General features: G+C 39.5%; 1 protein-coding gene and 1 long non-coding RNA gene across 2 annotated transcripts in view; both read right to left on the reverse strand.

The window, feature by feature from the left end:
* Positions 1–25,905, reverse strand: part of LOC117512653 (cadherin-4-like) — a 990,586-nt gene that overhangs the window by 337,746 nt on the left and 626,935 nt on the right. The window lies entirely within an intron of this gene.
* LOC117512658 lies at positions 1,473–24,113 on the reverse strand. Its single transcript, XR_004561353.1, has 4 exons — positions 24,102–24,113; positions 10,999–11,104; positions 9,221–9,225; positions 1,473–1,484 (listed from the first exon to the last, which is right to left on the reverse strand). It is a non-coding gene; the product is annotated as an uncharacterized LOC117512658 (long non-coding RNA).

Below are 25,905 nucleotides of genomic sequence, written 5' to 3' on the forward strand. Positions count from 1 at the left end.
GGTCCGCACCGACTACAGGTGCCTGGCTAGCTGTAGAATTTTCCACGGTGCGGAGCCGAGTCTCCAATTCGCCCAGCCTGGCCTCCAAAGCTACGAATAAGCTACACTTATTACAAGTACCGTTACTGCTAAAGGAGGCCGAGGAATAACTAAACATTTCACACCCAGAGCAGAAACGTGCAGGAGAGACAGGAGAAGCCGCCATGCTAAATCGGCTAAGAGCTAGTAGCTACGCTAAGCTAGCGGATTCCTAAAAACACGCAAAGTGAATAATGTGTAAATAATTTAGAGGTGATTCAGCAGAGGGAGTGCTTTAGTTAAGGCACGTAAAGATTACACTGTGAAACAAATCGTAATCTAGATAACTAGATCAATCTAACTGTGCAGATTAAACAGCTAACAGATACAGAAAAACACCGCTGTGCTCCGGAACAGGAAGTGATACAATACCGCAGTGAGAGCCAACCACCAGTAGAGGCCAAATTAGGCCAGATTAGCCTTAAAACTTTCCTTTTTGCTAAAGCTTATAGTTAGGGCTGGATCAGGTGACCCTGAACCATCCCTTAGTTATGCTGCTATAGACTTAGGCTGCTGGGGGGTTCCCATGATGCACTGAGTGTTTCTTTCTCTTTTTGCTCTGTATGCACCACTCTGCATTTAATCATTAGTGACTGATCTCTGCTCCCCTCCACAGCATGTCTTTTTCCTGGTTCTCTCCCTCAGCCCCAGCCAGTCCCAGCAGAAGACTGCCCCTCCCTGAGCCTGGTTCTGCTGGAGGTTTCTTCCTGTTAAAAGGGAGTTTTTCCTTCCCACTGTCGCCAAATGCTTGCTCACAGGGGGTCGTTTTGACCGTTGGGGTTTTTACGTAATTATTGTATGGCCTTGCCTTACAATGTAAAGAGCCTTGGGGCAACTGTTTGTTGTGATTTGGTGCTATATAAATAAAATTGATTGATTGATATTCTGTATTTGTTATTGCCAATATAAAAAAAGTGTGAGACTTGGTTATTCCAATTTGGCTCTTCATAAACTGACTGCACATTTTGACTTCAGTTACTGTTGTGTTAACCTCCCTCAGCCACAGTCTCCTGTTACCGGTGAGTGATGTTCATGTTTAAGAAGAGTGGTTTTTGTTTTGTTTTTTTTATATATAAGCCTGAAAGTGGCTATTTTTCATGGATTGCAGTTTTTGACTGTAAAATCCAACAATTTTTCCCATTGTATCCCCAGACAGGGAAATTGCATTTAGCTTTTAAGGTTACAAAAAGCTTATGGTGAAGGAAAACAATGAAAAAAAAAAAAACTGTTTGTGTGTGTGTGTTGGATGCATATATATTGAATGCACTGATCACCAACAATACTCCCATCCACTGCTCCTGGCCTTTATTTAATTGCATTATTATCCTTTTCTCCTGTTTCTCCTCCCGTTGTTCCTTATTGGCCAGCATCCACCAGGCCTGATGCTATCCTCCAAATGGATTGTTCTCTTTATCTTTTCTATTTACTTTATCTGCTCTTCTTTTCCTCCATTGTTAAACAGTCTTAGTCTATCCATTGTCAGATCTTGTGTCAAGCAGAAGGAAACGAGTTAATAGTTGTGTCTGAGTGTTTCGCCTTTGCCGCTATTACCTAATTTTGCCCTTTCTCCCAATGTCCAATTGCTATTGATCTGCAATAAATTTGTTTCAATGTTCTCTTTGTTTATCTCACTGTCTTGTAAATCTCTCTTTTACAACCATTCTCATTTGTGAAGAACCAGCTTTGACACAAAAAGAAGACTGAGTTGCACCTTGGCTTGAATGTAGCAAAATTCCAACAATGATCCAAATCATGGGGACATTTAGATCTCCCCAGTCACAATGTTCTGTGTGCATACTAATGGTTGCATGGCATCAGGTTTTTTTTTTTTTCTTTCTTTTGAAGCCAACTAATTGCAGGTAATGTCATTCATAAAAACACGGTGGGGGTGGGGGTGCTTAACAGCCAGTCTGTTATCCACAAAATCATGCTTCCAGAAACAACAGGTTGGAACCCAGTGGCAACAATAACTGTGGTGTGCTACAAGTTCCATTTAAATGCAAAAGAAGAAGAAAGATTGAAATGTTGGTACAAGAGAAAATAACTTGCGTAAGTATCTGCCCGTTGTGTGTTCTAAGATAGTCTTTTTAGTAACTGGGGAAACATCATGAAGTTTTTGTAGCTTTTCCAACTCACCCATCAGTGGTTCATAAGCGTCAATGTTCTGGATGTAATAATACCCATGGACATGAACACAATCACAGCTATGGCAGGCCGACAGTTGACGCAAATGACCTTGATCTTCCCACAATTTATTGATCTCTGGTTGACATTGCCAGGGCCGCTCTGGAACCCACATAAGAGAGTGCCACTTTTGGCTCCGATCAGGTTAGAATTGCCAAAGTGGATTATTTAGGGGCCATTTCTGGTTCAAACCTCATTGACATACCAAGTTGGGAAAAATCAGCAAAAACATCTGCACTCAGAAAATGGCTATTTGGATTAACTCAATTCAGTTATGGTCATCTAATAAATAAATGTAGCCACACCTCAAATAAAATACATTCATGCGAGATAATGTAATTTCATTTAGGTGGGACTACACATATTTATTAGATGGGATGTAATCCAATGAGTCCGTTTTTTTTTAGTGTAACACTCTAACAAATGACTCATTGGATGAACTCAATTCAGTTATGGGCAGGATTTCCATCTAATACATATATGTAGTCCCAGCTAAATAAAATTTAATTATCTTGCATGGATGCACTTTATTTCAATCAATCAATCAATCAATCAATTTTATTTATATAGCGCCATGAGTGAAGATCTTCTAAATTAGTGAGACGCCATTTCCTCTCCAACTTACGGGTTATCTGCTTTAAGCTGCGAGTTTGTGAGTTATACCACGGAGTCAGGCACTTCTGATTTAAAGCTCTCTTTTTCAGAGGAGCTACAGCATCCAAAGTTGTCTTCAATGAGGATGTAAAACTATTGACATCTCACTTACAGAGTTTAGGTAGCTACTCTGCACTGTGTTGGTATATGGCATTAGAGAACATAAAGAAGGAATCATATCCTTAAACCTAGTTACAGCGCTTTCTGAAAGACTTCTAGTGTAATGAAACTTATTCCCCACTGCTGGGTAGTCCATCAGAGTAAATGTAAATGTTATTAAGAAATGATCAGACAGAAGGGAGTTTTCAGGGAATACTGTTAAGTCTTCAATTTCCATACCATAAGTCAGAACAAGATCTAAGATATGATTAAAGTGGTGGGTGGACTCATTTTGAGCAAAGCCAATTGAGTCTAATAATAGATTAAATGCAGTGTTGAGGCTGTCATTCTCAGCATCTGTGTGGATGTTAAAATCGCCCACTATAATTATCTTATCTGAGCTTAGCACTAAGTCAGACAAAAGGTCTGAAAATTCACAGAGAAACTCACAGTAACGACCAGGAGGACGATAGATAACAACAAATAAAACTGTTTTTTGGGACTTCCAATTTGGATGGACAAGACTAAGAGTCAAGCTTTCAAATGAATTAAAGCTCTGTCTGGGTTTTTGATTAATTAATAAGCTGGAATGGAAGATTGCTGCTAATCCTCCGCCTCGGCCCGTGCTACGAGCATTCTGGCAGTTAGTGTGACTCGGGGGTGTTGACTTATTTAAACTAACATATTTATCCTGCTGTAACCAGGTTTCTGTAAGGCAGAATAAATCAATATGTTGATCAATTATTATATCATTTACTAACGGACTTAGAAGAGAGAGACCTAATGTTTAATAGACCACATTTAACTGTTTTAGTCTGTGGTGCAGTTGAAGGTGCTATATTATTTTTTCTTTTTGAATTTTTATGCTTAAATAGATTTTTGCTGGTTATTGGTGGTCTGGGAGCAGGCACCGTCTCTACAGGGATGGGGTAATGAGGGGATGGCAGGGGGAGAGAAGCTGCAGAGAGGTGTGTAAGACTACAACTCTGCTTCCTGGTCCCAACCCTGGATAGTCACGGTTTGGAGGATTTAAGAAAATTGGCCAGATTTCTAGAAATGAGAGCTGCTCCATCCAAAGTGGGATGGATGCCGTCTCTCCTAACAAGACCAGGTTTTCCCCAGAAGCTTTGCCAATTATCTATGAAGCCCACCTCATTTTTTGGACACCACTCAGACAGCCAGCAATTCAAGGAGAACATGCAGCTAAACATGTCACTCCAGATTGGGGAGGGGCCCAGAGAAAACTACAGAGTCCGACATTGTTTTTGCAAAGTTACACACCGATTCAATGTTAATTTTAGTGACCTCCGATTGGCGTAACCGGGTGTCATTACTGCCGACGTGAATTACAATCTTACCAAATTTACGCTTAGCCTTAGCCAGCAGTTTCAAATTTCCTTCAGTGTCGCCTGCTCTGGCCCCCGGAAGACAATTGACTATGGTTGCTGGTGTCGCTAACTTCACATTTCTAAAAACAGAGTCGCCAATAACCAGAGTTTGATCCTCGGCGGGTGTGTCGCCGAGGAGGGAAAAATGGTTAGAAATGTGAACGGGTTGGCGGTGTACACGGGGCTTCTGTTTAGGGCTACGCTTCCTCCTCACAGTCGGCCTGCTTTCCTGGCTGCTCGGGATCTGCCAGAGGGAAACTAACGGCGGCTAAGCTACCTTGGTCCGCACCGACTACAGGGGCCTGGCTAGCTGTAGAATTTTCCACGGTGCGGAGCCGAGTCTCCAATTCGCCCAGCCTGGCCTCCAAAGCTATGAATATGCTACACTTATTACAAGTACCATTACTGCTAAAGGACTGTTTGGTCTGCGACACCGGTCACGCCCCGAGTGTGTTAAGATCACTGGGTTTTAGTGAACGTGATGGTGAACATGATGATGACGTCTGAAATGCAATAAATACATTTTTAAACAAGTGCAATCAGAGATTTCTGACGTCCATCAATCCGGATCCGGATCACCTCCAAAATTCAGTGGAGTCTTTCATGCCTTAATATCTGTCTGTGGTACAAATTTGTTGAGAATCTGTGAAGTAGTTTTGATGTAATCCTTCAAAGCCTATATAGAGTGAAATCTTGATCCAGAATCTGGATCCAGATCACCTCCAAAATTTAATGGAGTCTTCCTTGGCCTAATATGTATCTGTGTTGAAAATCTCGTCAACATCCGTGTAGTAGCTTTGACGCAATACTGCTAACAGTAATCCTTCAAACCCTATATAAAGTGAATCTTGATCCAGAATCTGGATCCAGATCACCTCCAAAATTTAATGGAGTCTTCCTCGGCCTAATATGTGTCTGTGTTGAAAATCTCGTCAACATCCGTGTAGTAGCTTTGACGTAACATTGCTAAAAGTAATCCTTCAAACCCTATATAAAGTGAATCTTGATCCAGAATCTGGATCCAGATCACCTCCAAAATTTAATGGAGTCTTCCTCGGCCTAATATGTGTCTGTGTTGAAAATCTCATCAACATCCGTGTAGTAGCTTTGACGCAATACTGCTAACAGTAATCCTTCAAACTCTATATAAAATGAATCGTGATCCAGAATCTGGATCCAGATCACCTCCAAAATTGAATGGAGTCTTCCTTGGCTTAATATGTATCTGTGTTGAAAATCTCATCAACATCTGTGTAGTAGCTTTGATGTAACATTGCTAACAGTAATCCTTCAAACCCTAAGGTGAATCTTGATCCAGAATCTGGATCCAGATCACCTCCAAAATTTAATGGAGTCTTCCTTGGCCTAGTATGTATCTGTGTTAAAATTCTCGTCAACATCCATGTAGTAGCTTTGACGTAACAGTAATCCTTCAAACCCTATATAAAGTCAAACTTGATTCAGAATCTGGATTCAGATCCATATCACCTCCAGAATTTAATGAATGAATGAATGAATGAATGAATGAATGAATGTTTTATTCAGCACGCACAAAAAACAAAATACCAACATAAGAATCTCTTACTAACAAAACAAATCGGAAAAAACAGAAGAAAATACAACTCAAGTGATTTCCTGGCCTAATGGAATTTCTTTAATGGAGTCTTCCATGGCTTAATATGTATCTGTGGTGACAATTTCGTCAAAATACCTGCAGCAGATTAGAAGTCAGACATAATTAAATGCCAGTGATTTTAATTACATCCTTGGCGTATACGTAATAAAAGTACTTTGATCTTACATGCATTTTTATCTAAGTTCTTTTTGTGTTTTTTGTTCAACTCACTTGAAAAATTATAACACACACACACACACACACACACACACACACACACACACACACACACACACACACACAAAAAATGGCAGCACCCACGGCCAGTATGTGCAGAGTCTTTTTCAAAGAGTTCATTCTCTGGTTATTTTTATCTTTTTCATAATGTATTCCAACCAATGGGTATTTCTGTTGGTACAACCCCTGGCAAAAAATATGGAATCACCAGCCTCGGAGGATGTTCATTCAGTTGTTTAATTTTGTAGAAAAAAAGCAGATCACAGACATGACACAAAACTAAAGTCATTTCAAATGGCAACTTTCTGGCTTTAAGAAACACTATAAGAAATCAGGAAAAAAAATTGTGGCAGTCAGTAACGGTTACTTTTTAGACCAAGCAGAGGGAAAAAAATATGGAATCACTCAATTCTGAGGAAAAAACTATGGAATCATGAAAAACAAAAGAACGCTCCAACACATCACTAGTATTTTGTTGCACCACCTCTGGCTTTTATAACAGCTTGCAGTCTCTGAGGCATGGACTTAATGAGTGACAAACAGTACTCTTCATCAATCTGGCTCCAACTTTCTCTGATTGCTGTCATCAGATCACCTTTGCAGGTTGGAGCCTTGTCATGGACTTCCACCAAAGATTTTCAATTGGATTAAGATCCGGACTATTTGCAGGCGTTGACATTGACCCTATGTGTCTTTTTGCAAGGAATGTTTTCACAGTTTTTGCTCTATGGCAAGATGCATTATCATCTTGAAAAATGATTTCATCATCCCCAAACATCCTTTCAATTGATGGGATAAGAAAAGTGTCCAAAATATCAACGTAAACTTGTGCATTTATTGATGATGTAATGACAGCCATCTCCCCAGTGCCTTTACCTGACATGCAGCCCCATATCATCAGTGACTTTGGAAATTTACATGTTCTCTTCAGGCAGTCATCTTTATAAATCTCATTGGAACGGCACCAAACAAAAGTTCCAGCATCATCACCTTGCCCAATGCAGATTCAAGATTCATCACTGAATATGACTTTCATCCAGTCATCCACAGTCCACGATTGCTGTTCCTTAGCCCATTGTAACCTTGTTTTTTTCTGTTTAGGTGTTAATGATGGCTTTCGTTTAGCTTTTCTGTATGTAAATCCCATTTCCTTTAGGCGGTTTCTTACAGTTCGGTCACAGACGTTGACTCCAGTTTCCTCCCATTTGTTCCTCATTTGTTTTGTTGTGCATTTTTGATTTTTGAGACATATTGCTTTAAGTTTTCTGTCTTGACGCTTTGATGTCTTCCTTGGTCTACCAGTATGTTTGCCTTTAACAACCTTCCCATGTTGTTTGTATTTGGGCCAGAGTTTAGACACAGCTGACTGTGAACAACCAACATCTTTTGCAACATTGCTTGATGATTTACCCTCTTTTAAGAGTTTGATAATCCTCTCCTTTGTTTCAATTGACATCTCTCGTGTTGGAGCCATGATTCATGTCAGTTCACTTGGTGCAACAGCTCTCCAAGGTGTGATCACTCCTTTTTAGATGCAGACTAATGAGCAGATCTGATTTGATGCAGGTGTTAGTTTTGGGGATGAAAATTTACAGGGTGATTCCATAATTTATTCCTCAGAATTGAGTGAGTCCATATTTTTTTCCCTCTGCTTGGTCTAAAAAAGTAACCGTTACTGACTGCCACAATTTTTTTTTTCTTGATTTCTTATAGTGTTTCTTAAAGCCAGAAAGTTGCCATTTGAAATGACTTTAGTTTTGTGTCATGTCTGTGATCTGCTTTTTATCTACAAAATTAAACAACTGAATGAACATCCTCCGAGGCCGGTGATTCCATAATTTTTGCCAGGGGTTGTATATACAGTCTGTGTTCTTGCCTGATCTGCTGTTTGAATTTTCCGTCTGTTAGCACAGTGGAACACATGCAAACAAACGCAAGTAAATCTTTGTGTCGCAATTACAACTTTGCACTATATAAATTGTCAATACCCGCAAATGGTTGAGCTTTCAGATTCACAAAGGTGCGAGGGTACGCATAAAAGTTTATCCATACCATCATCGATTTGTCCATTCGGCTGCTTCGAAGCCACAAAAAAGATGAATGCAGCACTTTTGTTCATGTTGCCATAAATTTGAAGCTTGTGAGGAAAAAAGGTGTAAATGAAGGGCACATCAATATCAGCCAAATGGTGACTTCTTTAAAGTCCAAGACACCAAGAGTGTGAGATGGCATTCATCTGCTATATGAAAGTGCTGGAGGTGAGGAGCAAAATCAAATTGATATGCTTCAAAACAGGATTAGTCATTGGCTCAATTACAAAATGAAGATTTAGTGATGTGTTGTTAGAGAAAAGCTGGCTGTGCTGCTTCCTGGCAGAGGTTGTTTGTTGTGCGATGCCCTGGGGTCATATTGTATTTATTATACAGTACACTCAGAAAGCCTCATTCACTTTGCCTCGGTAGGTGGAGGAGGACAAACGTTTAAAAATGAAGCTAGAAAAACAGATTTGGTCGACAAATGATCCAATGATCTCCAGCAAATGAAAGCTACAGAAAGGTTTTTTTTTTTTTTTTCTGAATTTAATATGAATCTGTGGTGCATCATTACTCATCAAGATTGCTGAATCTGGAGTGTCAGCTTTGCTCTGAGGTCAATAAATGAGTTGAAAATCAAATGAAATATGAAACTCGGATTGCAATTTATCAAATGAATTTAATAACGTAGCGTTAAAGACATAAACGTCTGTTTAATCAATCAAGAAGTGTGAGTGCAGCTTCATTGCTACATTATCTCATGAAAAACTAAATTGACTACAGCAACAATAAAAGCAGCAATTTTGATCCTTTTGAATAATTAACAAGATACTGTAAAGCATTAATGAAAGATTGAATATTCTGCCAGATGGGTTTGACACGGATAAATTAAAATAACTGATGAACCCATGAATGGTTCTACTATGGTGTACTAAACCTTTACATAGTTCAGCCCAAATATCATACATGTTACATGGTGTCAATGTAATAGCAGCAACATTCTGTTGCAGTTTTCACTCCGCATCCTATCTCTATCTATCTATCTATCTATCTATCTATCTATCTATCTATCTATCTATCTATCTATCTATCTATCTATCTATCTATCTATCTATCTATCTATCTATCTATCTATCTATCTATCTATCTATCTATCTATCTATCTATCTATCTATCTATCTATCTATCTATCTATCTATCTATCTATCTATCTATCTATCTATCTATCTATCTATTTAATAATAATCATAATACCAGAGGTGGGACGAAGTCACCATCAAGTCACTCTCAAGTCATGAATCAGCAAGTTCCAAGTCAAGTCTCAAGTCATAATGAACACCAATTGTTTGCAAGCTGACTTGACTTGACTTGGGACTTGCAGATTGATGACTTGAGAATGATTTGACAGTGACTTCATCCAACCTCTGCATAATACACCCTAAGAAATGAAACACAGGCATTTTAAATGTAATTAATACTATTATTTTCAATGTACTTGCAATTGTTAATTTTAGGGATTTAAGTAATAATGTTTCATTAGATTTAATTAATTTCGAATACAATATTGTTTTGCACTTAATTGGCAATATTATGTGGAAAAACTTTCCTTAACTTTATCAATTAAATTCAACGTTTTATTTCTTAGAGTGTAACAATAATAATAATGTAGTTTCCTAGTTGTAATACAACAATTATGCACAAAGTGCAATTAATGTGACATTAAAAAATATGTTTACTCAACCCAGTCTCATCGCAAGTCGTGATTCAGCAGCACAAAATATACATTAATCTATTGATTCATGATATTGTGACAAAAAGAGCCTCATTTTCATCACGGCACCACAAATTCATTCTAATTCATTCTTTGATGGCTGCATGAAATTAAAAGTGAAGCGGGGGGGGGGGGGGGGGATCGGGGGTGGTTATGTTTAGGGTTGGGGGTAGGAGTAAGGTTAGTAATAGTGACTTAAAAAAAGTCACGAAAATTTGACTCATTTTGTGACGGGAGGACGAAAAAACAAAAGAAAACATGAGACTGGGCTGGTTTACATCATTAACAAAAATTGATACAAACATTAACAAACACCTGAGATGAAGGTGGGCTTTTTCTTAATGCGTGGAAGAGAGTATACAGCATTTAATAGATGGACTTTAATATGCATGTTAAAGTTGGAAGCATGCTTGCATTCTGTAGTGCCCTACAAGTGTAATATTGAGGAAAATACAAGTATCGGATTGGGATTCAGTATTAGCAGATGATATCAAATGACCCTAAGTGTCAGGACTGTGGCGGAAAAAGTGACTGGGACATCCCTAGAACACTGAAAAACAAACCAACTTAAAAAAGTTGTTTCAGTTGGTAACATCTAAATTAATTAGTGAACACCTTGGGACTCAAGCCCAAGGTGTTGGGCTTGAGTCCAGAAGATCATGGGCTCAAATCCCCGCCTGACTGGAAAATCACTAAGGGCCCTTGGGCAAGGCCTTTAATCCCCTATTGCTCCCAGTGTGTAGTGAGCGCCTTGTATGGCAGCACCCTGACATTGGGGTGAATGTGAGGCATGATTGTAAAGCGCTTTGAGCGTCTGATGCAGATGGAAAAGCGCTATATAAATGCAGTCCATTTAATTAAGTTGTTTGAACTTAAGTTATTAACTTAGATCAACACTAACTTACAAAATCTAGTAGGGTACAACTCGAACTTGCTAACTTTCTAAGTTGGAATTGATCTAACTTATTAACTTAAGTTCAAAACAACTTCAACAATTTAGATGTTACCAATTGAAACAATTCATTTAAGTTGGTTCAACTATTCTCTTTTTTCAGTGAAATGAATCAAGAAAACATTCTATTCAATGGCAAGTTCAGCTTCACAGCCCTACCAGAAGGTTCTCTCGACAAGATAGAAGTTCTTTGCATTTGCTGTCGATGTGAACTGAGTTACCATCTGAGTACGCCGAGTCTCAGATATCACTTGCTGGCCCAGCACACAGCTGAGACAAAGCGCCCTCCTTCCCCTTACCAAAGGCAGACTGCACTGGATAGTTTAAAATGGAGATGCCTGGACAACTCTACTTGCAGCAAACTTCCAGCAGGGCCCATTCACACATGATGTGATACGGGTGATGCGGCTCACATAGCAGATTCAAAAATCTCTCCGAAATGCTGGAGAAGGTGTGCTCCAGGGATCCAAACTTCCCGTCTCCAATGCAGGTTGACATAGCCTAGCAGAGGGCACTTTTGTACTCAATGTCTGGTGACGGTTTACTGACTTACACAGGATGTAGTTTCATTCTGCCATTGGAGGGTGGGCACATTTGTAGCACACTCCTCGGTGCAGTAGTGTAGCTCTGTGGAGCTGATTGTCCCATCAACATTTGAGATGTCTTGTCACATTGCCTATACAGTGAGGAAAGTAAGTATTTGAACACCCTGCGATTTTGCAAGTTCTCCCACTTAGAAATCATGGAGGGGTCTGAAATTTTCATCTTAGGTGCATGTCCACTGTGAGAGACATAATCAAAAAAAAAAAAAAAAAAAAAATCCGGAAATCACAATGTATGATTTTTTTAAAATAATTTATTTGTATGCTACTGCTGCAAATAAGTATTTGAACACCTACCAACCAGCAAGAATTCTGGCTCACACAGACCTGTTTATTTTTCTTTAAGAAGCCCTCTTATTCTGCACTCTTTACGTGTATTAATTGCACCTGTTTGAACTTGTTACCTGTATAAAAGACACCTGTTCACACACTCAATCAATCACACTCCAACTTGTCCACCACAACCAAGACCAAAGAGCTGTCTAAGGACACCAGGGACAAAACTGTAGACCTGCACAAGGCTGGGATGGACTACGGGACAACAGGCAAGCAGCTTGGTAGAAGACAACAACTGTTATGATTATTTATTAGAAAATGGAAGAAACACAAGATAACGGTCAGTCTCCCTCGGTCTGGGATTCCATGCAAGACCTCACTATGTGGGGTAAGGATGATTCTGAGAAAGCTCAGAACTACACAGGAGGACTTGGTCAATGACCTGAAGAGAGCTGGGACCACAGTCACAAAGATTAATTAGTAACACATGATGCTGTCATGGTTTAAAATCCTGCAGGGCAGCAAGATCCCCCTGCTCAAGCCAGCACATGTCCAGGCCCGTTTGAAGTTCACCAGTGACCATCTGGATGATCCAGGGGAGGCATGGGAGAAGGTCATGTGGTCAGATGAGACCAGAATAGAGCTTTTTGGAATCAACTCCACTTACCATGTTTAGAGGATGAGAACAACCCCAAGAAAACCATCCCAATTGTGAAGCATGGGGGTGGAAACATCATACTCTGGGGGTGCTCTTCTGCAAAGGGGACAGGACGACTGCACTGTATTGAAGGGAGGATGGATGGGGTCATGTATTGCGAGATTTTGGCAAACAACCTCCTTCCCTCAGTAAGAGCATTGAAAATGGGTCATGGCTGGGTCTTCCAGCATGACATTGACCCCAAACACACAGCCAGGGCAACTAAGGAGGGGCTCCGTAAGAAGCACTTCAAGGTCCTGGAGTGGCCTGGACAGTCTCCAGACCTGAACTCATTAGAAAATCCTTGGAGGGAGCTGAAACTCCAAACCTGAAAGATTTGGAGAAGATCTGTATGGAGGAGTGGACCAAAATCCCTGCTGCAGTGTGTGCAAACCTGGTGAAAAACTACAGGAAACATTTGACCTCTGTAATTGCAAACAAAGGCTACTGTACCAAATATTAACATTGATTTTAGGGACCTCATAGTACCATATCACCCCAATAGAGCGCTTCTCTCTGACTGCAGGCTTACTTGTAGTTCCTAGGGGTTTGTAAGAGTAGAATGGGAGGCAGAGCCTTCAGCTTTCAGGCTCCTCTCCTGTGGAACCAGCTCCCAATTCAGATCAGGGAGACAGACACCCTCTCTACTTTTAAGATTAGGCTTAAAACTTTCCTTTTTGCTAAAGCTTATAGTTAGGGCTGGATCAGGTGAACCTGAACCATCCCTTAGTTATGCTGCTATAGACTTAGACTGCTGGGGGGTTCCCATGATGCACTGAGTGTTTCTTTCTCTTTTTGCTCTGTATGCACCACTCTGCATTTAATTATTAGTGATTGATCTCTGCTCCCCTCCACAGCATGTCTTTTTCTTGATTCTCTCCCCTCAGCCCCAACCAGTCCCAGCAGAAGACTGCCCCTCCCTGAGCCTGGTTCTGCTGGAGGTTTCTTCCTGTTAAAAGGGAGTTTTTCCTTCCCACTGTCGCCAAGTGCTTGCTCACAGGGGGTTGTTTTGACAGTTGGGGTTTTTACGTAATTATTGTATGGCCTTGCCTTACAATATAAAGCGCCTTGGGGCAACTGTTTGTTGTGATTTGGCGCTATATAAATAAAATTGATTGATTGATTGATTTTCACAGGTGTTCAAATACTTATTTGCAGCAGTAACATACAAATAAATTATTTTAAAAAAATCATACATTGTGATTTCCAGATTTTTTTTTTTTGTTTGTTTGTTTGTTTAGATTATGTCTCTCACAGTGGACATGCACCTAAGATGAAAATTTCTGACACCTCCATGATTTCTAAGTGGGAGAACTTGCAAAATCGCAGGGTGTTCAAATACTTATTTTCCTCACTGTATAAACTCAATCTGCAATTGTGTCACTTCTACTGGTGCGTTGTTGAGAGGGGTTCTACACATTCCTTCACATTTCTTTGTATTTCTACATATTTCTTCATGCCGAAGGGAACCAGAGTTGGTGGTGCATCCAGTCAAGCCTCTGATGTTGGTCAGGGGAGGACGGCAGAGGTGAATGAAATCATAACAGTGTACTACTAGCATGAACGTCATAGATTTTAAGCATTTTGCAATTTTTTCCAGGACCACGACGAATATCAGCGTTGGCCAACTGACTCCTGTAGAATCTGGCGGCCTTTGGTGCTGGTTAATAGTGAGTAATTTTTCACTGTCTCCCAGCAAAGGCTGGGCAAATCATCAGAGTGTGAATGGACCAAAAATGGATGGTTCCAGCTTTCAAATTGAAGAACATTATGGAGAACGAGGGTCTGCTTGAAATAATTCACATCACATCCAACAGTTGTATATATGGAACCTAAAATGCACTCCCACATAGATAAAAATATCTCTTTATAATATATTTAGAACAGCTAAAAATGTGCTATAAATTGTGTTAATTCAATTAAATTTATTTATATAGCAGCAAATCACAAGATGTTGCAATTAATTGTTTTAATCGACTGACAGCCCTAATTTAAACCAATAACACTGTGAAAAATTATGATGTGCTGCACTCAGAAACAAGCCAACTTTATTCAAACAGTTCTAATCATGTTTAGCACAAAACTGAAAGCAGGGCCTCCAGCATACATCTCGAATAGCGGCACTTTCAACATTGTAACATCTTCCTTTCATGCTAGCTGCCGCAAATTCCGCAGTTAGCTACCTAGAAAATAATTACAACTTTCCACATGAACAGATTTTTAGCAATTTTCTCATTGATGTCGCGGGTTTGGCTCAAGTAGGAAGCTAATGAAGCTATTGTGAAGGTGTTATTTTATCCCCTAGCAACAGTTTTTGTAGAACCAGCCAAGCAGTTGTCAAGAGACTGTGATGTCATTACTTCGCAGACGTCACATTTGAGAAAAAAAGCTTTTCTTACTGTGAATACAGTGGCATTGGTAAGTTTCAGACGAGACTTTCCAGTGCAGCTAGAAATATAGTTTCTGGCTTTTTAGCTATTTACTCATCCACCGGCAGACATGATAGCTTCACAGTGGTCACAAGTAGCGCACTGGTGCCAAAATCTTGAGTGACTTAGAAGAAAATGGAAGCACTGTGATCAGATGCCTAGCTTCTTTTAGCTATATTCACACAGTTATAATCCTGTTTAACACAAAACTGAAAGCAGGGCAGACGTTAAGCACAGGACTCCAGCACACATCTTGAATAGCGGCACTTTCAACAATGTAATGTAATCTTCCTTTCATGCTAGCTGCCGCAAATTCTGCAGTTACCTAGAAAATAATTACAACTTTCCACATGATCAGATTTTCAGTGATTTTCCCAGTGATGTTGCAGTTTTGGCTCAAGTAGGAAGCTAATGAAGCTATTGTGAAGGTGCTATTTTATCCCCTCGCAACAGTTTTTGTAGAACCATGCAGCCAAGCAGTTGTCAAGAGACTGTGATGTCATTACTTCGCAGACTTAACATTTGAGAAAAAAAAAAAAGAAAAAAGGCTTTTATTACTGTGAATACAGTGGCATTGGTAAGTTTCAGATGAGGCTTTCCAGTACAGCTAGAAGTATAAAGTTTGTTTCGGGCTTTTTAGCTATTTACTCATCCAGCGGCAGACATGATAGCTTCACAATGCTCACAAGTAGTGCACTGGTGCCAAAATCTTAAATGACTTAGAGGAAAATGGAAGCACTGTGATAAGAAGCCTAGCTTCTTTTAGCTAAGCTAAAAGCTAATGTGCACCCTGCTCAGAGTGCCGCTCTCATTGGACCGACATCTCTGCTATTTTGGCATTGTGGCATAGCTCCCCCACAGACTGAGCTCACCGGACTACTTTCGCCACCCTGCTCAGCGTACCGCTCTTGTTTTCCGCAACAACATGCAGAATGTGTCTCTTCCCATATAGATCTCTTTCAGTGCAGCTTCTTGTTCTGACTTTAACATGAAGTTAACACCCAAGTCTTACATCGCCAACTGTACCAATCGTATCTTTCTGAACTCTTCTGAACTCTTCCGCATCAAACTCCATCGTGTCAATGTTTACAATGTACTTGAGCAATAACAGGTGAAGTTGCTCATAAACTTTAGGTTTCTTAAATATTTATTACGGCCACTCTTAAAACTTTGGTTATCTTTATAATTTTATTACTGGTCAATTTAGAATTATTTGGATGAGATATACTCATTATCTCACAGGAATGTATCACAATTATCTAGAAACTACTTTTTGCGCAGGAATTCATCAAGCACATTGGCCGCGGGCGCATACTAACACAGAATACCCAGAAACTGGACAGTTGTTCGGCCATAACGAGAGTGTCCACTTTTAGCTTGCCATAAGCTAAGCTAGTGGCGCTCGTGAGAGTGTGGCTAATGTGATGAGAGCGGCCATGTCATTGCTATTTTTTTTTTTTTTTTTTTTGCCAACATCTCAGGCAAAAAAGGGTAGGAAGCTTTTTTATACCCCCAGTCAGAAAGTGTATCTATTCTAGTATGACAGTGTGTGTGAAACCTTTGTATATTTGGCTGTAACATGGAAACCTTTTGTATGATTCTTGAAATAAAGTATCAACCAAACAAACTATTTACTAAGCAACAAACTACAACTGAAACAAATTATAACATATATAAATCCATGCTACTGCTTTGCAGGGGCTTAGCCGAAAGGGGCTGTTAAATTTGTTTTTGTTTATTCTTAAGCAATGTGCTATTATACATCAATTACTAAAGATAAAAATTGGCATGATCCCACTGGAAATCTTCTCTTCAGATGAATATACATCTTTTCACAAGAACTCAGCAGAACATGTGCGTGCACCAATAAGCAGCTACAAGTATGGTATTACTCAGTGGTCATTCACCTCAGGGAATTTGGATGTGAATTTTCTACTGTTGCCCCAAGGAATGATGGGAATCGAGTTCTTCAGAATACTTCGTGACTCAGAATAGAGCTATCAGTGACAAATCTGCTGGACTCTGCCGCACACCGGGAATAGAATCAAACTCCTACACCATGCCTCTTACAAATAATGACTGATGAATTAAGAATGAGCCAAGAACGAAGCTCAAAAGCAGGCTATGTTTCCTACAACCGGACTGGAGGGGGCGATTGGGCTAAAGAGAATGGTGTAAGATTTTGTAATATACAGGCATGTCTGAGTAGACTGTGTGCACAGTTTGTGTCAAGACACCAAAAAAAGTAGAAATATTGTGCATTTCCCATCTTGAAAGTAAAGCCTTCCATTAACGTCGAGCAGAAGTGTCCGGTGAAGGCAGGAGGCACAGAACGAATGGAGAGGAAAACACGGAAGAGATGTGTGGCCTGTCAGCAGGTTACAGTGTGAGGAGCGCAATCAGAGGGAGGGAGCGGCACATCATTATTCAGACCGAGAAGTCGCCAGATAGACGCTGAGAGGTAAACTAGGTGATGGAGGAGCCTATGATTCCGGTGCTCCCCTCTGTCACTGCCTCCGAGCCAACCAGCCCGGTTTAGCCCCAGAGCAGGAGCTAAGAAATGAGGCGTGTGCACCAGCAGGTGCAGCGCTACCCATCACTATCACGATGGGGAACACGGCGCCACATTTACTCTTATATCAGAACATGGCAGGAGGTTGACTGGATCTTATTGATTTGTGTAGGTACACCAGAGTGTGCATGCGTTGCACGTGCATGCCAACACAAAGCGATCACTCTGTGTGTGAAGTAACATGTTTTGCATAAGAAAGTCAATGGGAATAGGAAAAGTCAACAGGAAAATCAATAATGAAAGTTGAAATGAAACTACCAAGGACTGCTTGGAGTGAAGACTTTTAAGTTTCATCCTGGGTGTCACATTAACCCTCTGGGGTCGACACCGTCTAATACGATGGCTAAGACCAAGCTTTACTAAATTATAAGTAACTTATTAATGATATGAGATAGAAACTTACGTTTTCTTTGCTGAAAAGTTAAATCTGCGGACTTTCGAGCCAGCCATCGGCCATCTTTGTACTCCTCATAGAAGCTGTGTGATGATGTGCGCAATGTGTGTCCAGTCGGAATTGGTTCACCGTCACATGGTTTTCCAAAATCCAATCGTAGGGCAGATTTACCTCGTGAAAAGCGAAAGATCGTTTTCAGGAGTGATGTGTTACTAGTTGGCCCGTTTGAATAGCCCCCTGGGTGCTCCAATGAGTACATACTATTAGTACATACTCAGTGTGCCCTGCACCATTACGCACAGCGATCACTGAAAGCAGGAACACACGGAGAGCCTCTGATGACAATCTCACATGCTCAAACAAAGAGTGTGTAACTATCAGCATTGCTCCACTAGTTTGCATGTGAATGTTACTGGATAACTCTGTTGCTTTCTCTGCGTAAAGCACTGTTTACCATATCAATAGACAACAAAACGCATAGACCATTTTGTATATATTGTTCAAAATGTGCATTTGTGTTTATTGTTTGAACCTTTTTGTTGTTCATTCTTTCACACAAGACCTCAAATTACCTTTATATAGTGTCAAAACAGTTGTTTATTATAGTTTGCTGTGTGTTTTGAATAAATGTGTGTGGAAAATTCTCTGCCCCCCTCCACAGCATGTCTTTTTCCTGGTTCTTTCCCTCAGCCCCAACCAGTCTCAGCAGAAGACTGCCCCTCCCTGAGCCTGGTTCTGCTGGAGGTTTCTTCCTGTTAAGAGGGAGTTTTTCCTTCCCACTGTTGCCAAGTGCTTGCTCACAGGGGGTCGTTTTGACCGTTGGGGTTTTTCATAATTATTGTATGGCCTTGCCTTACAATATAAAGCGCCTTGGGGCAACTGTTTGTTGTGATTTGGCGCTATATAAAAAAAAAGTTGAAGTTGAGTTGAGTTGAAAATTATTTTTTGCTTTATTTTTTCCTTGCCTATTTTTGATTGTAAACCTTTATAACACTTATAAAACACAACAAAAACATATGTATTCTGATAGCACAGGTTGTCCTGAAAAAAAAAGAAGACATAAAACTTGATTGTGGGATGCAGGGAGAGCTGTTAACAGCAATAATAAAACATTTATGCCAGGCGAGTGAACTGTTCAAAAAATGCCCTCAGACCACAGAGGGTTAACCATTTAGGAATTACAGCATTTTTTTTTAACAAACAGCCCCTCCTTTTTCATAGACCATAAGTAATTGGACAAACTAAATATTTCTATTATTGTTAACACAAATTGTCACCTTTACAGCTTGTTTCCTTTAGACTATTCAGAGGATAGATACATGATCATTTCCAAGTCACTGAACATACATTTGACTTTATTTCTATCAACCATTAAGAAAAATGTATGGTACTGTATGGTAGATATGACTGGCGTAGGTATTTCGCAAAAACTATGACCAGCGCCGCCGTTTGGCATAAGCTGACTACGCAGCCTGCGTGGGGCACCAACCATGTTGCACTAGTTTGCAGGGCCTCCAATTGACTGAAAAATGTGTTGAAATTATTACATTATTACCAGTGATGCCAGTAATCTAACCACTTTTTTTTGTAACGAGTAATCTAACGCATTAATCTTTCCAAATGAGTAATCAGATTAAAGTTACTTCTCCAAGTCACTGTGCGTTACTATTATTTTTGCATTGTGGGTCGACAGCAGCATTAAACTTGGTCTGTGGGCAGGAGGTCGGGGTTCGACTGAACTGCCCACTTTAAGCGAGCTGTGAGCTTTTCATCAGATACGACTCGTCCTCACCTCTTAAAGTGCGGTGAAAACAGCACACCTGCACTGAGCTTTACAAAGTCATTTTTATGCTTTTTTCTCCTTTATTTAGAATTCTGAGCTGAGCCGCTCCGTATCGTCTCGTTAAAAACAGCTGATCCTCCGCGACGTGTCAACAACTAATACTATTTTCCACTCAAATGCACCTGAACTCTCTTTCTGAGGACCACATGATGTGAAAACACAATAAAACTTTCTTACCTGTAAATCTGGTCATGTTTTCTGCATAAATAAATGTTATCCATTCTTTGTGCTCAAACACCAAAGCAGGGGCGAATCCAGATGGAATGGGGGCGTGGGGCAGGGATGTGCCCCCCACAACACCCCTAGATTAAAGGTCCAGTTTTGAAGCCGTTTTTTTACTTCAACTACTAATACTACTTAAAATAGTAATAATTTTGACAAGTAAAATGTTTATAGAGAATTTAAATGTTAGAAAAATGTTAGAATTTAATAGTTACATTTATAAACAATGTAGGTTAGAAATTGCAAGTTTTACTGTTACAGTGCTGTCAACAGTTAAATATGAGGTCAAGAAAGATTATTTTACTTTTTATAAAACAAGTATTTATTTTCATTGAAGTCAAGAAAGCGTGACTATAAAGTGAGTTTTGGCAAAACAGGTATCATTGTCATGTTGAGGTGGCAGAGGGTTGTTGTTGGCAGCTGGGGAAAGTAACTAAAAAAGTAACTAGTAAACTAACTTAGTTACTTTTACAATTGAGTAATCAGTAAAGTAACTAACTTACTTTTTCAAGGAGTAATCAGTAATCAGTAATTGGATTACTTTTTCAAAATAACTGTGGCAACACTGATTATTACATTTCAAAATCAATATGAATTATTTATGAATAGGCCCATCGTTTTTGTCTTTAAACATTGTGCAGGCCCCTACCCCATTACTTAATTGGAGCAAATTAACAGTTTTTTTTTTTTTTGCCTAATATAAAGCCTCCATCCACCCCCATCCCAATTCCCTGAAATGGTACAGCCCTGTTTGCGTCTTTCTCTGTTCGCTGTGTCGCCTAACCAGGGTTGCCAGATGTGACGATTTCCAGTCCAATAAATGCTCAAAAATGCATGGAGGCACTAAATCCTGCGCAATTTGAACTGATTTTTAAAATGTGTGTGGCAGTTCTATACAAAAAACTTGTCCAGTGCCATATTTTTACCCTAAACAAACCAATTGGATGGGAAAACACCCAATCTGGCAACCCTGCGCCTAACTGAAGTAGCGCTGCTAGCCCACATTCAATTCTGACACGAGACGACAAGTTGCCACTATGCCACAATTAAACAATGAAGCGACAGCAGGAGTCTGGAGCTGAAAAACGGAGGAAAAAGAAACAAAAAGATGATGCCCGTGCATCCCTTGCTGGTAAGTATGTGTTAAAGGTTTAAATTGTTTTGATTACTTAATGTTCAGTGGTGCTGCTTAAGCTAGGTTGCATTGGCTTTGCTGATTTGATGTAGCTTTAAACGCTAAACTTAAATGCTTTAATAAATAGTAACGGTTTGAGTAGAACTTTTGTGTGTGTGTGCGTGTGTGTGTGTGTGTGTGTGTGTGGGGGGGGGGGTTCTCTCGTATAGGGGTGGGGGGGGCTCCCTGACCAGTTATGCTTAGGGCCTCCAAAACCTTAGCAGCGGCCCTGACTGTGACCATAAAATAGGACACAAGCGAGGGCAGACACCCATGACAACTCTGAAGGCGTTACAGGCTTCTGTAGCTGTGATTGGCAAAACTACATTGTGCAACTTTTGTGTGTTGCATCACCATTGATACAACTTCATGGTGGAGTAGGAAAGAGAAGAATTTTTAGATGTGAAAGTTCACCTACAGATTGGTAGGAGATACAAGGGAAACACAAAAGCCTAGATTTGATATGTTTTCTTGTAATAAAGAATCCAGTCAAAATGGGCAACAAGGTCGGAAAAAATAAATCTGTTGAAAGAAAATTGGTGTATGCTCTTCCCTCACTAGCCTTGATAACATACAGAAAATCCGCGAGTATCCTCACTGAGCTTTCAACGTTATGATGTCATGACATATTTGCTAAATAATAATGTGAGAAATGGCCAGTATCATCAAAACCATAAATTTCCTCATATGTATATGTATACATCCTTTACTTTCTTTATTTTTTATGGTATAAGGGGAGGGTATCTATAAGCTTTGCTTCTGCCTTCAACATTTTGGCTACATGGATTTATTGTACGTTGTTCGGTTTATGAGTGTGTTATTGTTTGTGTTGTTGTTCTGTGTGCCGAATAAATTCATTCATTCATTCATGAACATGTGCGAAAGACTATTTTCAACATCCAGGACAATCATGGCATCATGATGTCATACCAACCTAGATTTGCTCTATTGTGAGAAAATCCCAACCCAGTCTCACGGATCGTCGTGATTCAGCAGCACGAAATATACATTTATCTATTAGTTTGTCATATTGTCATGAAAAGTGCAAAAGTTTTGTCATGGCAGTACAAATTCATTCTAATTCATTTCGTGATGGCTGCACGGGGAGGTTATTGTTTTAGTCCATGAGCCAAGCAGGTTTTCGGTACCACTTAAGGGGAAAAAAATGACACTTAGAATCCAGCCTCAGTGTATCATGAACTACAAAAAAATATATGATAGCCATCCCAGGGTGGTAGCTGTAGCCAGGTAGGGGTCAATGAAGAATTACACAGAGGTCAAACTTTAAAAATGATCCAATCATATTGAAAAATATATCACATTACTTGTCTGATCATAATGATTCCAAAAAGGTATAGTTTGGACTATCTATGACAGAATATTCTGGAGTTATGGGGTCAAAACAGCAAAAATGCTGACAAAGGTCAATTTCAGTTTGTACAGGGGTCAAATATTAAAGTTGCTCCAATTTAAGTAAAAATTTATGCAAATTATTGTTTGGGTTAATAGGGTTCTAAAAAGGAATAGTTTGCACCATCTGTCATGCTTAGTTATCATGTTACAGGGTAACATATGTCACATGTCATAGAATTCAATGGATGTTGACCTTGTTTGACCTTTACTTTGAAGACAAAGCATTCAACACAGTCAAAACGATTCCATTTTGTTGATCGTTTTTATTTCAACCAATAATTTGCATCATTTTTTGCTGAAATTGGAGCAACTTTAACTTTTGTGAGTTGAAAAAAAAAAGTCACAAAAATTTGAATCATTTCGTGATGGGAGGACAAAAAAACACGTGACACTGAGCTGGAAAATGCACAATGAAAATGACTGGTGATGTAAGTAAAAGATAAAGCCAAACTTTGCAGTTTCTCCTCTTACAATAACATATGCCTATAACTGCTTCAGAATTGTATTTGTGTCTTGGTGGCTTCCCTCACTCGTCTCACTCACTGTTTTTTTTGCACATTTACAACAGAGCACTATGCTGTTTGTATTACCTCTTCGTGACTGATGTAACTAAAGACATATTCAATGATTTGGAAATGTTTGTGTATCCATTGTATGACTAAAAAAACTGGCTGTAAAAGTGATCATTTGTACTTAAAATAATCCCGATCTTTCTTCAATATTTATAATAAATAAATGAATAAAATATTTAAAAAAGTGATTTCTTGCAACCAAAGCAATCGCTTAATGTGAGGAGTGAACAGAAACATTGCGAACAGCATATAAATATCCTGTAAGGAACAAGGCAGAGCACATAAGTGCTGTTGGTTGGCATCCAGATGTATTTTCTCTCTCCTGGGAATCATTTCATCCATGGAAATGGTGTATGGCAGAGCAGTCAGTGAATGGATGGCTTTCACTGATGTGCCAAATGTGTTACTTTTTGTTTTGACAATGCAGGAAAATGGAAGGGGGAAAAAAAAACACGGGGTTTTATCATCCATAAAAACTTTACAGTAGCAGAATCCTCTCATCTCAAAACCAGTGCTGAGTGTGTTAAAAACAGATTTTCAGGAAAATATGGCTGAATGCACTGCACCCGGAACTCTCACGCTAATGTTAGTCTCTTAATAAATCGGAGCATGATGTGCAGTGCAGCCATTTTTCAGGGCATTTTGACAAATCTTTGGATTTGGAACATAGTGGTTAGATTGCATAGATTTGCACTTATGCACATTTTAACCTGCCTGTAACCATGCATTCAGGTTCTGTCTATAAATTCTGTAAATTGTCTGTTTTCTTGCTCCGGTGCTGAAAAATTAAGCCAACATGGAAGTGTCAAACACTGCATTTCCTTGAATGGCCACTTGAGGCTGGCTCCAAAAGACAGCCAATTCCCATATAATGACATCATGTTAAAATCTCCAACTTCAGAGTAGAAATAAACATGTTTACATACTGGCGCACATATATATATATATATATATATATATATATATATATATATATATATATATATGTAAAAAGGTTATGTTTTCCTCATTCATGATAACTGTATTGGGGGACAGGAGGATTATGTGATTTATCCCTTTAATCAATGTTAAGCCATAAACATATGAATAATTAGAGGCACGGTCACTGTGACAGCTGATGTGCCAGGTCCACTGCCCCACCAGCAGTTGCTGCTAGCTGCTGTTGCCCTTTCTGAGACAAACTATAACTATCTGAGATAATATAGCTTATTATGCCCTATTACAGACTGGCATCCCATCCAGGGTACTCTGCCTCACACCCTATGACTGCTGGGATATCACCCCTGTGACACTTGATTGGAGTAAGTGGGTATAGAAAATGAATGACTGAATGATTGAATGAATATGGCTTATTGTGTGGTAAATTGTATTAACAGACCTTCCAAGAAGTCTGCGCTCCAGTATTTCCGTTGCATAAAATTTTAGTCTTAATTAATTGTATGTTAGCACTAATTAGCAGGTATCGATAGCTAGATAATTTTAGCAACAGCAATAGTGCCAATATTACAGAGGTAATATGCTGATTGCAGTTGTTAACCCTCTGGGGTCCGAGGGCATTTTTTGGGCAGTTCACTCGCCTGGCATAAATGTTTTATTATTGCTGTTAACAGCTCTCCCTGCATCCCACAATCAAGTTTTATGTCTCTTTTTTCAGGACAACCTGTTCTTTTATAATATATATGCGTTTGTTGTGTTTTATAAGTGTAATCAAGGTTTACAATCAGTAATAACAAAGATAAAAGTAAAGCGGAAAATAATTTTCCACACATTTATTCAAAACACACAGCAAACTATAATAAACAACTGTTTTGACACTTTATAAAGGTAATTTGAGGTCTTGTGTGAAAGACTGTAAAACAAAAAAGTTCAAACAATAAACATAAATGCACATTTTGAAAAATATATACAAAATGGTCTATGCGTTTATACTCCAGTAACATTCAAATGCAAACTAGTGGAGCAATCCTGATACTTACACACTCTTTGTTTGAGCACGTGAGATTGTCATGCAAGGTTCTCCATCTGCTTTCACTTTCGCTGTGCGTAATGGCGCACTGGAGGAGTTAGGCGGCTATTCAAACGGGCAAACTAGTAAGATATCACTCCTGAAAATGATCTTTGGTTTATCACATGAGGTAAATCAGCTCTACGATTGGATTTTGAAAAACCATGTGACGGTGAACCAATTCCGATTGGACATTCACATTGCACACGTCATCACACAGCTTCTATGAGGAGTACAAAGATGGCCGACGGTGTATCGAAAGTCAACTTTTCAGCAAAAAAAAAAAAAAGGAAGTTTCTATCTCATATCATTAAAAAGTTATTTATAATTTAGTAAAGCTTGGTCCCAGCCGTCGTATACGACGGCATCGGCCCCAGAGGGTTAATATCCACACTAAACCTGCCCATTATAAGAAACTCCACCCAGTCCACACGAAAAAGCGTTAATCAATCATGTAAATTCAGGTCAGGACCCACCCACGTTACACTGGTCTCACCCACACTGCAGCTATTACGTAACCAATACAGGTTTCCAAGACCGATCTACAGCGGTAAACAGATGGTCTCAGAGTGAAAGAGTCTGCTCTCTTCCATCTACACAAAGTAAATATAGATTAAATGAAGAGATTAAATTAAGAGCGATGCGATTCATTCTTTTCATTGATACATTGTCCTTGTACCAGAACACAGAGCCAA

The sequence above is a fragment of the Thalassophryne amazonica genome, chromosome 6, assembly GCF_902500255.1.
Source record: "Thalassophryne amazonica chromosome 6, fThaAma1.1, whole genome shotgun sequence".
Classification (NCBI taxonomy): Eukaryota; Metazoa; Chordata; class Actinopteri; order Batrachoidiformes; family Batrachoididae; genus Thalassophryne; species Thalassophryne amazonica.